The following is a 17,017-nucleotide window of genomic DNA, read 5'->3' as shown; positions in this document are numbered from 1 at the left end:
TCTGGTGCCCACAGGGCTCACCTCTGCCCTAGGAGCTTGGGATGGCAGCAGGGGAGCTTCCTTCCTGGTGCTGGGACCAGCTGAGCTTCTCTGACCTAGAAGCCTGGAATGGAGGCAGGGAGCTTCCTTCTGGGTTCTGGGACTGGCTGAGCTTCTCTGCCCAGTAAATCTTTCTAATCTAGACCATAGCACTGCATTATCATGAAACATCGTACTCTAGAACAAACAACATACCCTGTTTCTGGATTTCTGATAGTAAACACTTGTTATTTTTAAGCCAAAATTTTTGTTAAAAATAATGTGTTACATTTTTTCCCCCTTCCTAATAAGAACCAATATGCATTATATAAAGGTACAATTCCCAATGAGAAATGTAACTGTGTTGTATACCTACAATGTACCAATAAAAGAATTTAATACAAAAAAAAAAATAAATAAAAAATTAAAAAAAATAAAATGCTGGATGGGGGTCATGGATTTAGCTCAGTGGCGCAGCGCCTTGCAAGCATAAGGTCCTGAGTTCAATCCCCAGTACCAAAAAATAAGTAAATAAGTGAATGAATAAATTAAAAAAAAATAATAATGTGTTACATAACAAGAGAAAACTATAGCAGACAAGCACTCACAATTCATAGTATCCATTCTAAATCATTTGTCCACAGTTCTTTTATTGGCTTTATTCTAACCTGCTTCCTAGTTCCTGAATTTCTGGCAACATTATTTATCACCTTGTGTTTAGTCTCACTTGCCTTGCACAAAGGCAAGTGAAGCTATTTCTTCCTCTTTGACTCAGAAACTTCTTTAACACTGTTATTTCAGAACATCCATGGATTAATTACAACACACATGTACTGTGCAGCTGGGGTTTTAATCTCAACTTTAGGACAATATCTAAGCAGTTCCTAATGAAAATATTACTGAGACAAAAAAAAGTGTCAAGTAGATTTGAGTAGGAATTAGATTTATATTGAGAATATCTTGATAAATAAGAATCATAGTTATAAAAAAATTTAATGAGCATTATCTCCTTATATTGGTACTAAGCACTTTACATATTTTATTTACCTTAGTTTTTCCTATGAACTTATGAGAGAAGTTATGATTTTATTTTATGTAGGAAGGCACTGAAACATGGGGACTTTATGGAAAAATAATGGACAGATTTTAATTACATGGTGACTGATTTTAGTCACTCTACTGATTATATCACCACTGCTTTATAATTCCTTACACTGGCTCTACTATTAACAAAGGTACAACAATGCTCAAACAATAACAACTGTGTGATGGAGTAAATGTTTGTGTTCCCTCAAAATTCATGTGTTGAAGTCTTTGCTTATAATGTGCTGTTATAAGTAGGGAAGGCCTTCATATGGAATTAGGTTTAAAAGAGGTTATGGTGGTAAAAACCCCATGATAAAAGTAGTACTCTTTTGATAAGGAACACCAGAGTTTCCTCTTTTCAGCACATGGAGGTCCCCAGAGAAGGGCTCACTGCCCGCCAAGGGGAGGCCCACACCAAGAACCCAATCAGCCAGCACCTTGACGGTGGACTTCCCAGCATCCACAACTGTGAGCAGTCAGCATCTGTTGTTTAAGCCAACCAATCTACTGTATTTTGTTATTGCAGCCTCAGTTAAGATAAAAAATAATTATAAGAATATAATGTTTCTTATATGCTAATTAGGAACATTTCTTTCAGACCACACCACCCACATTATTTTTTTAAAAACCTCATCCAATCTTGTGGTCTGTGGCAAACCAAGGTGTCTCTCCCAAAGTTTTTTTCAAATTCTCTTCTTATGTCTTCATGGCCTGCCTTCTTCCTGGGCGTATCTCTGTGAGGCTGTTCCTTGCTAAATTTCCTTCCTAAATATGAAGTTTAATTTTCCTTTGAGTATAAAATGGAAACTCTTACCCACTTCACTAAAGCAGATATCACAATGGACTTTCCTGAAGTTTTGCTTTGGTTTGTTTGTTTTTTAGGGTTTGGGATGCTGAAATGGAATAATAAAAACAACGTTAAAACTCTGTATTAAATATCTTTTAAAGTCTCTTTGTGAAACACTGAGAAATATTAGTTTGTACTAATTTTCCATGTTGTAACAAATATCCTTGGTGACTTAAAACTGCAGATATTAATTACAACTCAGCTCTGATGGCCAGAAGTCATGAATTTTAATTGCTGGTATAAAATCAGTGTATTGGCAGGACATAATTCCCTCCACGTGTTCTAAGGGGTTTCTGTTCCTTGTTTCTTACAACTTCTGGTAGCAGCTGACATTTCTTTGATTGTGGCCACACTACTGCAATCACTTCCTGTATCTTTATATCCTCTCCTCATTTTCTGTGTTTGTCTACTATCCCTTTGCCTTCCTCTCATACGGACATTTGTGATGATATTACAGCTGTATAATTATGCAGGATAATCTCCCGATGCCAAGATCCTTAATTTCATCATATTTGTAACACAATGCCTTCATTTTCATTTTCGTTTCAGCATATAATTTACAAGTTCTAGGGATTAGCAGAAGATTTTTTATTTTTTTAATTTTATTGTTTTTTAATTCTTGGTACATTTCAGGTATACAATACGTTTACATTTATAATTGGGTGCTTGTACCTGTACATGATGTATCTTGGTTCTTATTTTTTCCCCATTGCCTGTGCGTCCTTCACCCCCTCCACCCTTCCCTATTTACATAAATTTCATTACCATTTTTTTTCTTTTCTCATAATTTTCCTTTCCCTTCTTCCCTTTCCCCTTCTCCTCCCACCACCCTTACACCTTTAGACATTTTCCTATTTCAAATTATGAATTATTCATTTTAATACTTATTTACACTTTCAGTTTCTCACACTACAGAAACTACTCTGTATTTACACATGTGTCCTATTTATTTCACTTAAGAGTATGGCCTCAATATGCATACATTTAGCTATAAATGTCTCCAGTTTCTCATTCTTTATGGCTGAGTAGTACTCCATTTTATAAAAAAAACCCCACATATTCTTTATCCAGTTTCCATTTGATGGGCACTTGGGCTGTTTCCAAGCTTTAGCTATTATCATCTGTGCCGCTATAAACATGGATGCACATATATCACTGTGGTATGATTCTTTTAATTCTTTGGGGAAGATACCCAGCAGGGGAATAGCTGGGTCAAATGGAACCTCTAGCCCTAGTTCTTTGAGGTATCTCCATACTGATTACCACAGTGGTTGCACCAGTCTGCACTCCCACCAACCATGGAAAAGGGTGCCTTTCTCTCAACACCCCTGCCAGCATTTGCTATTGGTTGATTTCTTCATAGCAGTCATCCTTTCTGGGGTCAGGTGGACTCTCAGTTGTTTTCATCTGCACTTCTCAAATGACCAGTGATGTTGAACATTTTTTCATATGTTTATTAGCTGCTTTTAATTCTTTGTCTGAGAAATGTCTGTTCATTTCAGATGCCCATTTTTGAGTTGGGTCTTTGAATTTGGGGGGGTCTGATTTTTTTCAATTCTTTATATATTCTAGATAGTAGTCCTTTGTCTGAGGTACAGCTGCTAAAATTTTTTTCCCACATTGTCAGTTGTCTCTTAGCTCTGTTGGTGGTTTCACTTGCTGTGGAGAAGCTTTTCAATATGATGAGATCCCAGTTGTTGATTCTTTGTGCTAGCTCCCGAGCTACTGAGGTTTTGTTCATAAAGTCTTTTCCTATGCCAATGTCTTCAAGAGTTCTACCTAACTTATCTTCCAGCAAGTTTAGTGTTTCTGTTTTAATATTTAGATCTTTAATCCACTTCAGTTTTAGTTTAGTGTATGGTGATAGGTATGGGTCTAGTTTTAATCTATGGCAGGTTGAAATCCAGGTTTTCCAACACCATTTATTAAAGAGGTTATCTTTCTTCCAATGAGGGTGGTTGGCTCCTTTATCAAAGATGAGGTGGCTGAGTATGTCTGGAGTTGTTTCTGCATCTTCTAATCTAGTCCACTGATTCAAGTCTGTTTCTTTGCCAGTATCATGCTGTTTTTATCACAGTAGCTTTGTAGTATAGTTTTAAGTTGGAGATTGTAACACCCCAAGCCATGTCTCTGTTGCCTAGAATTGCTTTTGCTCTTCTAGGTTTCTTCTGCTTCCAAATGAAGTTTTGTCTTGTTTTCTCTAGTTCTGTGAAGTATTTTGTTGGAATTTCAATTGGCATTGCATTAAATCTATATAGTAGTTTGGAAATATGGCCATTTTCACTATATTGGTTCTTCCTACCCAGGAACAAGGGATGTGTTTCCATTTTCTTATATCTTCCTAGATTTCCTTTTTCAGGGTGCTGTAGTTTTCAACATAGAGGTCTCTTGCTTCCTTTGTTAGGTTGATTCCTAGATATTTCATTTTTTTGGATGCTGTTGTAAAAGGAATTGTTTCCCAAATTTCTCTCTCAATGAGTCTGCTTTTTGTGTATAAAAAAGCTATTGTTTTTTGAGTGCTGACCTTATATCCAGCTACTCTACTGAATCTGTCAATTAGGTCTAGAAGACATTTGACCGAGTTTTTCGGGTCTTCTATGTAAAATAGCATATCGTCAGCAAATAATGACAGTTTCACTTCTTCCTTTCCTATCTTTATTCCTTTTATTTCTTTCTCATTTCTAATTTCTGTGGCTAATGTTTCCAGAACTATACTGAACAGGAGTGGTGATAGTGGGCATCCTTGTCTTTTTCCTGATTTTAGAGTGAAAGTCTTCAGTTTTTGACCATTTAGTATGATGTTGGCTGTTGGTTTTTCATAAATAGCCTTAAACACGTTGAGATAAAGACCTTCTATTCCAATTTTCTGTAGCGTTTTTATCATGAATTGGTGTTGGATTTTGTTGAATGCCTTTTCTGCATCTACTGAAATGACTATATGCTTTTGTCCTTGACTCTGTTAATATAGTGTATTACATTTATTGATTACATGTGTTGAGCCATCCTTGCATCCCTGGGATAAGTCCAACTTGGTCAGGGTGTATGATCTTCTTGATGACTCTCTGTATTCTGTTTGCCAGTATCTTGTTGAGGCTTTTTGCATCTATGTTCATTAGGGAGATTGGCCTGTAGTTCCTCTTTTGGGTTGGGTCTTTCCCTGGTTTTGGAATCAAAGTAACACTTGCTTTCAGGAATGAATTTGAAAACCTTGGTTCCCTTTCAATTTCCTTGATGAGTTTAAAGAGTAATGGCAATAGTTCTTCTTTGAATGTCTTGTAGAATTCAGCAGTGAAGCAATCAGGACCTGGGCTTTTCTTTGTTGGTAAATTTTTTTATTACATTTTCAATTTCACTCATTGTAATTGGGGTGTTTAGAATTTCTATATCTTCTTCATTTAACTTTGGTAATTTGTATGTATCTAGGAATCTGTCCATTTCTTCTGTGTTTTCCATTTTATTAGAGTCCAGTTTCTCAAGGCAGGTATTGATGATCCTCTGCATTTCTGCTGAATCTGTTGTGACTTCACCTTTTTCATTCTTAATTGAATGAATTTAAGCCTTTTCTTTCCTTTTTTTTTGATAAGGTTGACTAAAGGTTTATCGACTTTATTTATTCTTTCAAAAAGCCAACTCTTTGATTCATTAATATTTTGTATCATTCTCTTAGTCTCCATTGCATTGATTTCTGCTCAGATCTTTATAATTTCCTTTCTTGTACAAGCTTTGAGTTTGTTATGCTCTTCTTTTTCTAGGAAGTTGAGCTTGTGCATTAGGTTATTTAACTGAGTTCCATCTGTTTTCCTTATATGGGCATTCACTGCTATTAATTTCCCACATAGAACTGCTTTCCTTGTTTCCCATAGATTCCTGTATGTTGTACTGGCATTATCATTTACTTGTAGAAACTGTCTAATTTCTTCTTTAATTTCCTCTGTGACCCCTTGGTTGTTCAGGAGGGTGTTATTCAATTTCCATGTGTCTGTGGGAATTTTTCAGTTTCTTATGTTACTGATCTCTAATTGTATTGCACTATGGTCTGATAATATACAGGGGATAACTTCAGTTCTTTTACATTTACTTAAACATGTCCTATGAGCTAGCATGTGGTCTATTTTGGAGAATGACCCATGTGCAGCAGAAAAGAATGTGTATTCTGATTTTGTGGGGTGGAACACTCTATAAACATCTATTAAGTCCATTTGTTCAATAGCTTGGTTCAGTTCTAGAATTTCATGGTTAAACTTTTGTCTAGATGATCTATTTGTAATAGTGAGGTATTGAAGTCCCCCACTCTAATTGTATTAGTGCTTATTTGATTTTTCATGTCCATTAATATTTGTTTTGTATGGTTGGGGGCATTCATATTGGGGCATATATATTTAGGATTGCCATCTCTTCCTCTTGGATTGTTCCCTTCACAAGTATGTAGTGACCATCTTTGTCTCTCTTAATTACTTTTGGTTTGAAATCTACTTTGTCTGCAAATAAGATTGCTATGCCTGCTTTTTTCTGGGTTCCTGTTGTATGGAGAACTGTTTTCCATCCTTGTACTTTCTGTCTATGAATTTATTTTTGAGTTAGGTGTGTTTCCTGTATACAGCATATTGCTGGATCTTGCTTCTTAATCCATTCTATCAGTCTATTTCTTTTGATTGGTGAATTGAGGCCATTAATATTGATAGGTATAATTGATGGATATTAACTCATTCTTGTTATGATGTTTTACTGTTGTTGGCTCTTTTATTTCTTATTTTCCCCCTTTTCCCTTTAGTGTCTTACCTTGCCTGTTGGCTTCCTTTTGTTGAGTCTCATAGAGTTGTGACCTTCATTGTCTTTTTCTAGGATATTGCTTAAAATTGTTTGGAGTGCTGGTTTGGTGTTCATGAAATTTCTCAGGTGTTCTTTGTCGTGGAAGTATCTAATTTCTCCATCGATTTTGAATGATAATTATGCAGGATACAGCAGTCTAGGTTGGAAGTTTTCTTGTAGGGCTTGAAATACTTCACTCCAGGCTCTCCTTGATGTGAAGGTTTGTGTTTGAGAAGTCTGCTGTGATTCTGATGGGCTTTCCTTTGTAGGTGATTTTTTTTTCTTTTCTCTAATGGCCAGTTGGATTTTCTTCTTCTGTTGGGTTTCTGGAATCTTGACTATTATATGTCTAGGTGAAGATTTTTTTTGAGCATGGCTATTTGGAGTTCTATATGCCTTGCTTATCTCTATGTCCAATTCTCCACCTCTGTCTGGGAAGTTCTCTATTATTCTGTGAACAGTTTTTTTATGTCAATTGTACTTTCACCTGTTTTTTTGTGGACTCCTATCAGTCTTATATTGTTCCAGAAGATTTTTTAAATGTTCATTATTTAATCAACTACACTATTCTTACCTAATTCTAGCCCACTTCTCTGTCCTCTTCTTTCTCTCTTCTTAGCAATCTCTCTGGAGGACTATTTGAGGAGGGCTCAGTTCTTCTTTTTCTATTATATAAAACAAGTGAATTCTCCTCAGTACTTATGATCAAATACTTATCTGTTGAGTGTTCATCAGGCTACTCGATAGATTAAAAACAAAACAATAAAACACAAGACAACGAATAAACAAAAACTGTCTATTTAAACCATGATACTTAGAATGTTAGAATTTATTTTTTCTCCTTAAAATAGTTTTTTTATCATCTTTTGACATCTCATGAAAATTTAAAAATAATTGCAATATCTTAATATTATAAAAATTCTGAAAAGAATATGCTAGTTTCAGTGTCTTAAAGATGAGGAAACTGAACTTGAAAATCACTGTGTGCAGTTATACAGTTAAGAAGGGGCAGAATTAAAATTCCATAGCAGAGCTGTCCGACCGCAAGACCTTGTCTATACCTCTAAGCTTACTGACTTTGAGGTTCCATTTTCTACTCTGTAAAAAGAGATAAAATATTAGCAACTCCCCAAATTAAATGAAGTAATTGAGGAAAATGCAGCTTGTGTGCTATACAACTTTATATAAGAAGAATGAGTATCACCCTTATAACCACTATCAATGTCACCATCACTGCTGCCATCAACATTACTGTCACTTACACCACTGACACCACCAGCAATACTACCGATATTACCATCCTTTCTTCCATCAGCATTTGTACTACCACCAATACTTTACCATTATCAAGACCAGCCCCATTATTGCTGCCATTCATACCATGACCACTATCATTACTATCATGGCTATCACTGCCACCACTCACAGGACCACATTTCTTCACATCAGCTCATGATAATGTGACTATTTCCAACTCAGTTCAGCATTCACTGAGAGTCTGATAGTTCAAAATATCCTTGGTAGGGACGTTCGCCTCTTGAGTTCATTGGCATATACTACAAACCAGGAATGTAAGCACAGCAAGAATCCCCACAGTCACTAGTACTGTTGCCAACCCCACCATCATCATTATTACTACCACCACCTTCACCACTCCCACCATCTCCTACAGTCATCATCTCAACATGATCAACTCATGATTACCACTACCATCTGAAAGATGACATTTCTAAATATTTTTCATAACTAGATCAGCATACCATTCCTATTCTTTGATTATGCATAAGAAAATAATGCAAATGTTGGCCTTGCAGCCTGACCCTATCATGTGAGAGCATGGTGGAGAATGAAAAGGAAGAGAAGTGAGGAATAAGCTCCAACTTCAGCATCCTTCCTGGATGTAAGCAGGAGATGAGGTTTTGCTAGATTTATTGAACAGACAAAGTCTATCTAGACCAAATCCATTAAAACAATTCAGCTGGCACTCTATTATTTTCACATGAGTTAAGCTGCAAGTTGCTTGAAATAGATTCATCTCTGGGAATAGGAGGAGGGGATGATGGGCAAAGCTGACGTGTCTACATACCAAGGGAAGTTTGAGGCTGTGAGTAAGGAATATCCTCTTTCATTACAGCATTGGATAGGGATAAGGAGTGAATTGATTGTGGCTTAGGATGCTGCAAACAAAAACTCTAGTTTTTCCTTGGAGAAAAAATAAAAATAGAAAAGGAGCCATAGATAGGTAATAATGTTTTTAAAACTCTTATGAACTCTGTCTCTATAACACTCTATAGTAGATTTCATTTACATTTTGCTACCAAATGCACTGAACCTAACACAAATAAAAATATTATACACGACAGGGTGGCAGTATTCTCTGAATTCTAACTCCACGCTTTCCCATCTCATCATATTTCATCATAGATAGGAATTGATCTAGTATTTAAGACAATAGGTTACCAAAAGCAAAGTCTTCACTTCCTATGTTTGTCTATTTATATCAGCAAAAATATGTGAAATAGACATTATTGTTGCCAATTTACAATTCGAAAAAATGGTGATATTGAAAAAGTGTTTCTTGTTCAAAATAAATTATCTCATAAATGCCCAAATTAGGATTCCGTTTCATAGTCCAATGTTGTAAACGCTCCCTGGTTACCTCCCTCGCCTAATCTTTGGTGACATTGGTGCAGTATATCCTGGAAATTGGGATGGATTCTTTTTTAAGATTTAAAATACGTTTTGCTCAAGAGCAACTTCAAGTTTGTGTTTTTATGTTATAGGCAATGATTTGTTTGGTATTTTTGTTTTTATTAAGTGCTTGATAATTTGTGTTGTGTGGGTGGTTTTCGGGCTGATCGCTGAATAACGTACTTCTTGAAAATTGCCTGTACTTAATTTAATATATTTCAAATCAGAGACTTTATTCATTATTGTACACATTAAGGTAAATTAATTAGTTAACCTTTTGAGGTTCTTTTTAGACAAAGTCATTAATTGTCCTAATTGCGTGGGTCTTCCTCACCCTCCTTACAAACTATATTGATTCTAATTACTGGTCCTTATGCTACTATTATCTAATGTCTTGGTAAAGGCAAAATTGCATGATTATTTATGTTAAATTTTCCCTATTTGTTTATTTACATTAAGCAAGATTTTTAAAAGTGACTCATCATCTCTTTAATTAGCTGTCACCTTTTGCATAATGTCAGTAGGAGAAGTAAACTGTTAGTAATCACGAGGTGGGAGGTTGTAGAAACAATTTAATCTTAGACTAAGGTATTCCCAGCTGCTACTAATGTGAAGGCAAGATGATATTTTAACAAGAATTATCTTCTTTCAATACTGTCAGTATTTTCTCAGTTTCTTTTAGTTTTTGCCTCTCCTTTCAGCGCCAAGATTTCAGAGACCCTTACTTTTGTTTGGGTGGGACCCATGTTATTACTTAATATGGTCCTTCTATATGTTTGTATTCAGAATTATAGCATGAACAAGCTAACAGATCCATCTTGAATCTTTTCTACATGACAGAAGACAATGTAAATATCAATATGGCTGCAGGGAGGTGCCTATGTTCCTTTCTCCTCTACCATTTACAGTTATTTAAATGTCAGCTGCTCTGACACAGGCACTGTCCTTTCTGCTGAAGATAAAATGAAGGCTCATACATGCCATAACCAAGGATGTAGAAGGTAACATAAACATTAATTCATTAGAGTATTACCAGTATTAAAGCCACTAAAATTAGTTCTTCCATAAAAATAGAGGTCAAGTGGCATCTAACTTACCTTGTCTTTCTGTTTATGGAGAAAGTGATTCACATGAGAGGTCTTAGGTTATTATGGCAAATTTCTACATCTTTTGTGATTATCACAAGATATAGTAATTAACTGAAAAGAAAAGGGGAAGAGATGATGGAAAATTAATTCCAAAGCATTTTTGTGTATGTAATAGTATTTAATTTTCACACTGTCCTTATTAATTAAACATCAGTTGTTATAACTCTAAATAAAAAACTGAGAAGGTAAATAATTTGCCCAAAGTTATGTTATTACTTAACAAGGGTCAAACAATCATTTAATTCTAGTTTGATAAAATTCTCAAATCTACTTTCTTTACTGTACTACTGGTTTCTAGTTGTGTGTGTGTGTGTGTGCGTGTGTGTGTGTGTGTTTGAGTAAAGTTTTTAAATATAATGATTTAACATAGATTCCTACACTGTATTTTAGAAAGCAATATTATTAAAATAATTATTACCCATTAGAAATTTCATTTAGTAAAAAGAAAGAATATTAATAAAAATTAACCCAGGTATCTATCTCTCTTTCTATCTAACATGATTCTTTCCAAGAAATAGTAGTTGGCAGCCTTTCTCCCACTTAGGTAAATATACTGCATTATTCTAAAAATTATATTTTTTAGACTCTTGAGAACTTCTTTGTGAATCAGTATTTGAGAACCATTTCAATAGATATAATGCTTACCAACTTGAACCATTAGCCAGACAATGTGCTATTTTAGGGAATAGCCGCTATTCAAAGGACGCAAATATGCTGGCCCAAAGGGTAGACCCCCCAGGACCCCTATATTATGGTACCCTGTGGTTATTTACTTATACACCAACTCTGAAACACTGACAAATATTTATTGTTTATAGGGGGTAGGGGAAATCATAGAGAAGGAAAGGAGCAGCCAGCCATTTTTTCAGTCTTCTTAAGAAATAATGGAGTGAGAAAGAGTAGAGTGCCTACATTTAGCATTAGAAATGCTGGCTTCCCCCCTTGGTTCACTGGGAAGAAGAAATAAAACTTGCCAAGTGTCCCATCGAGCATCTCAATATGAAGTCCTAATTCAAATACTTACAGCCTGCTGCTCTCTGAATTTCCACTTAAAAATAATTATCAAAACCATGTGGGTTAAAAAAGATTGGGGAGGGGAGTTTCAAAATGGAAATATGTAAATCGCAATAACTTTGGCCTTTTGCATTTGGCTGAGCTGCCCCCAAGCTCAGAGCCTCCCCTTGTGCCCTTTGCTGGATGGTTCCCATGCTGCTGCCTCCACAAGGACTTGGACTGCACCTCCTCCTCCCAGTCTCACATTATAGCTGGTAGCAGCAGCATAGAGTGAATGTACTTCCTTTGGCCATAATGTCTCTTCACTCATCTCTTAGAAACATTTTAAGCTCTTCTGAAGGAGAAGTCTTTCTTACCTTCTTTCTCCACCATAAGGTAAAATTACCATTGACTTCTGTGTGTCTTCAATGCATCCTGGACTAATTTCAGTCAGAAAACTATCATTTCCTAAGTCCTCCTGGCCATCTGCTGTACTAGATCGTGAGTTTTCTGTAGTCTTAATGTCCCCTCCAAAACTCATGAGGAAATTAAATTGCCATTGTAATAAGAGTTGAGTCCCTTAAAAGGTAATTAGTGCTCTATTAATGCTGTTATTTCAAGAGTGATAAAAAGGATGAGTTTGGCCTAATTTCCTCTCTCTGTCTCCACATGCTGGCTTTCCCTTCCACCGTGTTGTGACCTAGCATGAGGAACTTCACTGAGTGCTGACACTATGCTCTTGGACTGGCAGCCTCTGGAACTGTGAGTCTAATAGACTTCTGTTCACTATAACTTACCCAGGGTGTGGTTTTCTGTTATAGCAGCAGAAAAATGGACTAAGAAAAAGCCTCCTGGAAGTGTGTCTGCATTTCTCATACCTATGTGCTATGTATTTATATGTCACTATTGAAAGACTATAAAACTAGCAGAAATTTAACTTAAGCCATGGAATGATAAAATGAATTTATAAAATAAATTTAAAAGGATTTATTATTACTCCTTAAACCAACTGTCTGGAAATCATACGTAGAAAGTTTTTCACAGAGCTTATAAGTTTATGTAAAAATAATTATCTAACACTATTCCTAACTAGATTTACTTGTGCCATGAAATCAGTTTACTCAGTAAATATAAAACTAGTTCTTTAAAAAGAACTTTGGTTAAAAGATAAAAATATTAAGTGCTAACTAGATGCTTTTTCCATAATTATATTAATATCTTGGTGCTTGAGTATTGTGAAGGCATTGTTTTGGTGGTAAAAGAGACTGTCTTTAGAGATTTTAGCACAATATTTATACTTTACTCTTCTATGAATAATAATAATACTGTGAAATTTAAATAGAAGTTTCTTAAAGATGGGCTTTTACACAAAATCCTACAATAGTTTATCTGTTATATAATTATATTTATATACTTTATAGATATAGCTTATGTCTAACTCTGGGTAGTCTAATAGTTATTGGATATAGATAACTTACATTTATAAGTAGATTATTTCTTTTGGGCAGTGCTAATCTAAGTAGCCTAAGGACATCAAGGTACATGGTTACATGGCATGTTGCCCTTGAACCTTGGGTACCCAGAACAAAAAGTGGCAGTATTTAACTTCATTAGCTCATGTTTACATATTTAGAATCTGCCATGAATCACTGTGTAAAGCATTGGAAATGTGAGTACTAACTGGACAGTTATGTTCTCTGGTGTTATAATCTCTAATATTGTGAAAAAGACATATATTAAACAATTATTTGAGTACTTAATATGACCGGTGTGATGCTTAACATAGTGAGAGACATGTAGAAAAATATTACCCCAGGCACCTATCTTCAAATTATTTTCAAAACAGCAAAATGTATTACTTTATTAAAAAATGAAAACATTCATTCTATAGGTTTTTTTTCTTTTGTGATTTTTCTCCTTTAATTCTTCAAACAACTTGTATTTAACCCCAGTTCTTTTAAAAATAATATATAGTAAATATTTTTGAAAATTTTAAACTTTTACTTTAATCACTATGGGACATTGGTGAGTCAGGATTTTGCCCTAGAAAGATCGCTAGCCTGGACATACAGAATCCTGAACTCCAGGCTTGACTTTGCCAGAGTCAGGTGTCCCATCTTGGGCAAATGCCTTCTTTCATTCAACTTAATAATCTCATCTCTAGTATAATTGGCTTGGCCTAGGTCAGTGATCTCAGACCTTTTAAAACTACCAATGTACAAATAGCCTGCTGCAGCATGAATGCCATGGGTTCACTACCACTGGCCTAGTGATATCAGCAGAAGTTGGAAAATTCTAAGTGGAACAGTAAAATTTGGTTACATTTTGGTGATTGGTTTATTTAGAATGCCCCCAGATATTTGAAAAGTTCAGAATATCTTCATCTCTCAAATCAGCAAGGTTTGCCCAGAAGCCTAATCAAGGATCCTGCTTCCTCTATCTAACTGCTCACTTCATTTATAGTACAATTAAACCTAAATGGGCACCAGCAGCATTCCTTGTATACAACCAATAAGAATCAGTGACACTGCCTTAGAATCCTATTTCATGTTCTTAGGTGTTCTCTGTGATTAGGGAAGCTTAGTGTGCCTATCCTTAAACTAAGCTTTGTAATGATCTAATACCAGAGTGGCTTAGTTTAGTGCATATGTTGCCCTTATAAATACACAAATGAATTTGGTTACCAGAAACCAAATCAATTCCTAAACAGAAAATGTAGTTGTTGTGAAAGGGAGAGAAGTAGTTGATGTGGTGGCAACTCACAAATGACCTTGATCAAGTTATTTAAATGCAGTTTTACTAGGACGTTATCTTATCTGCCAAATAACAGGGATAAAATGTGATACTCAAGGAGCAGAAATACAATGAGTGAGAAACAACAAAACAAATATGTAATTTCCTAGCTCAGCACATAGTTAGAGGCATTTATTGAAGGCTGGTCAGACCTCTAATCACCTGACCAAGGGTATGGTAGAAGGATAACAAAAGACAAAAGATATTTACTGCATAACTGGGGGGCCCAGGATGGTCAGAAATCTTATTAGGCTAGGATACTATCTCTTGGAGCTTGCCACTATTTATTGAACACACAGCTTCTTGAAGGAGCAAGGAGCAGTACAGGGAACAGTGGAGTGAAAAGCACTGATGAGAATAGGGTCCTAGCAACAAGGGAATGAGACAATCTAGCAGCAACAGCTCACTGATTAACGAGAATTTGGTTTTTTTCAAGATTAATTTTTGCTTCCATAAAAGTTTTTTTTATACGAGTCATGTTGCCCTTAGCTGCACTATTTTCTTGCCCTCCAAGACATCACAGCATCACAGATCATTGATACCTCCTCTATAACCAGTGGCGTGGGGAGTTGTTTCTTTCCCACACAGCAACTGCTGGCTCTTCAGGCAAGCCACTGTGGGCTAATAGGCAGACTCAGAATTTTAATATGGGAAACCAGTTTATAAATTTTTAGCTTTCTCAGGGTGGTCTCCACCAGGCATTGACATGATAAAAGCTTTAATTTCCCCATTTCTCACTTAGTTACTTTTCTTACTGCTAAGACAAAATACCTGATACTCAATGTTAAAGGATGAAAGGTTTATTTTGGCTCGTAGTTTGTAAAGGTTTCAATTCATAGTCAGCTGTCTCCAAGGCATAGTGGCATGGCAGAGGGGAATTGAAGGGAAGAAACTCCATGGTAAAGCAGGGTAGGCAGAAGTCAGCAAGCAGCAAGCTAAAAGGAGCAACCAACACAGGTCTCTTTCTGTCTCTTCTATATTATCCAAGCTACCTGCTGTCAGGGCAGGTAGCACTCATATCCTTAATCCTAGCATTGCACAATGTATCAATCCCAACATCGTCTCCTTAATCTCAGCATCACACATCCAAGATCCAGCTACCTTCGAAAAGCCCCGTCTATGACTACCCGAGGCTTTGAGGGGACATCTAGATACAAGCCATAGCATTCTGTTAATAAAATCCAAATATGGAAGCTTTTCTTTTGGCTTATTTTGAGAATGCTAATGAAAATTCATGGGTAGCAAATACGAATTTAGTTCAACTTTGTATGTATCGATATAATTGTATTTATTTCTCTCAGGAGGTAAACTACATTGGTCTGGATATTTACTTTAGTGTGGCTTAATATCTAAAGATGTATCGCTTTCCCTATGTTGACTAATTGCCATTTCTATCAACACATCCTGAGAAAAATGTTTTCACAGTATTCAGCAAACATGAGCTGATTTCTCCTTATGTACTTCCTTGTAAACAGCTTATCAAGCCTTCCAAATTCAGACTGTCATTAATAGAGTAGAACCAGGGTAGTAATTTTTTAAACTGCTGATGTAGGGTAAACAACAAACATAAACATACAAGCCTTTCTCCATATCTAAAAATATAGAGATGTACAAACATATTAGACAAATTATATTGTTACTAATATAATCAGAAAGTGCATGTAAGTTCTCCCTGAATTCTGTGAGATTCAATTATACATATTACTACCCATAGCGATTCTATTATAAAATAACTTTGAATTCATCTCTACTGAGAACAAACATCTCTTCAACTCTATAGGTGCCAGAGAAAACTCAATTTTGTCCTTCCTTTATCTGATTCTTCTTCTCATTATTTTTGCCAATGAAACTTATCTTCTCAGGTTTTGAGAGCTCAGACTATGGTTGACACTTTTCTTTTCTTTTTTTCTTTTTTTGAGACAGGGTATCATTATGTACCAGGCTAGCCTTGAAGTGACTATAGAGTGAAGGTAGGCCTCACAGTCACAGCAATCTTCCTGTCTCAGGATCCTGAGTGCTGGGATTATACGAGTGTGTCACCACACTTGGTTTATAATCCATATCTAATAATATTACCCTAACCATTATAATATACACAGTGAAACTATTTCTATTCCTTACTGCAGATTCTACTCCCCTGGCACATTCTCCAATAAACAGAACCTGGTTCATGGCAATATCTTGGAGTCTAATGACTGTTTGAAAAAATGTCTGTTTGACTGAACTCTTTGGAAAAATTTCCATGATTCAGATTTACATTTCCAGCATCTAGTACAATTTCTAACACACAGTACAAGCTTATTAAATACTAGTTGAATTGAGGAAACATCTAATTTACCCAAGTGTGCCTGATTTCTCTCTATTTGAAATCAAACTGCATCTTTCTGTCAGATTAATTCCATCAAAATACAATTCTGTTTATGATACTCCTTCAATGAACAAAATAGAAACTATCATTTGTTTAAAGTTTATTGTGTTGCTGGTTATTATTATCATAACCCCATAGCAAACTATTGCTTCCATTTTCACGGATGAGAAAACTGAGGTACAATAAGGTAAGGCACAATTGAGCTCTCATTTTTAAAGGTGCAGATAGGGGAAATATTCACTACTGTTTCACACCAGAGAATGC

General features: G+C 35.7%; 1 protein-coding gene across 17 annotated transcripts in view; it reads left to right on the top strand.

Moving 5' to 3' along the window:
* The window catches only part of Tenm4 (teneurin transmembrane protein 4), a 2,854,999-nt gene that overhangs the window by 836,174 nt on the left and 2,001,808 nt on the right, over positions 1 to 17,017 (top strand). For all 17 annotated transcript variants that reach the window (XM_087211381.1, XM_087211391.1, XM_087211392.1 and 14 more), the window contains one exon: positions 12,297 to 12,354. The gene's annotated coding sequence lies outside the window, so the exon portion shown is untranslated. The remainder of the gene's footprint in view (positions 1 to 12,296; positions 12,355 to 17,017) is intronic.

Source organism: Heterocephalus glaber, unplaced genomic scaffold (genome assembly GCF_053883595.1).
Source record: "Heterocephalus glaber isolate CG9 unplaced genomic scaffold, H.glaber_assembly_v1.0 deba00001428, whole genome shotgun sequence".
In the NCBI taxonomy this organism is placed as follows: domain Eukaryota; kingdom Metazoa; phylum Chordata; class Mammalia; order Rodentia; family Bathyergidae; genus Heterocephalus; species Heterocephalus glaber.
This window is presented reverse-complemented; position numbering and strand designations above follow the sequence as displayed.